The 566-nt window shown below is 35.2% G+C and overlaps 1 pseudogene; it reads right to left on the bottom strand.

Annotated features, from left to right (window-relative positions):
• Positions 1–177, bottom strand: LOC125582831 (annotated as a pseudogene).
• Between the last annotated feature and the right edge of the window lie 389 nt (positions 178–566).

Genomic DNA, 566 nt, shown 5'->3' with positions numbered 1-566 from the left:
GATAGGGGCCGGTCTTATGTGCATGAGCAACTTATGAAAACCCAAATAGCAAACTATTTTAATGAGGTTTTTTCTTTAAAAATAAAGGTATATGGACCGATATAATCCACGTATAAGATATTATATTTAAAAAAACATATACTACATTTGATCTTACCTAAAAGGCCGAAAAAAAATTGACTTGGAAGGAGACTCGAGCTTCATGTTTATCCACTAATTTTCAGGCATTGCAGCTTGGGCGAAATAACCAAAAGGAAAATTTCGACTTAAATTTAGTAATGAGAAAAATCAAACGTAGGATCATAGATGTGGCGTAAAATCTTTAACTATCAAGCTTTAGCTCATTCTATTCACAGGATGAAGGTTCAAAGTGGAAATCAGACCACTTTATGGTTTGGTAAGTGGAATCCATTGGGCATACATGATCTCACTGGAAACAGAGGTTGTGTTGATATAGGAATTCAACTAAAGGCCATTGTCGCATCTATTTGTCATCCAAGTTGTCGGAGACAACGACATATATCAGAAACTTGTGCTCTCATAGAGCAGGTTATTGAAGTACAAAA

This window comes from Brassica napus, chromosome C2 (assembly GCF_020379485.1).
Source record: "Brassica napus cultivar Da-Ae chromosome C2, Da-Ae, whole genome shotgun sequence".
Lineage (NCBI taxonomy): Eukaryota > Viridiplantae > Streptophyta > Magnoliopsida > Brassicales > Brassicaceae > Brassica > Brassica napus.
Note: the sequence above shows the minus strand (reverse complement) of the source record. Positions and strands in the feature narration are given on the sequence as shown.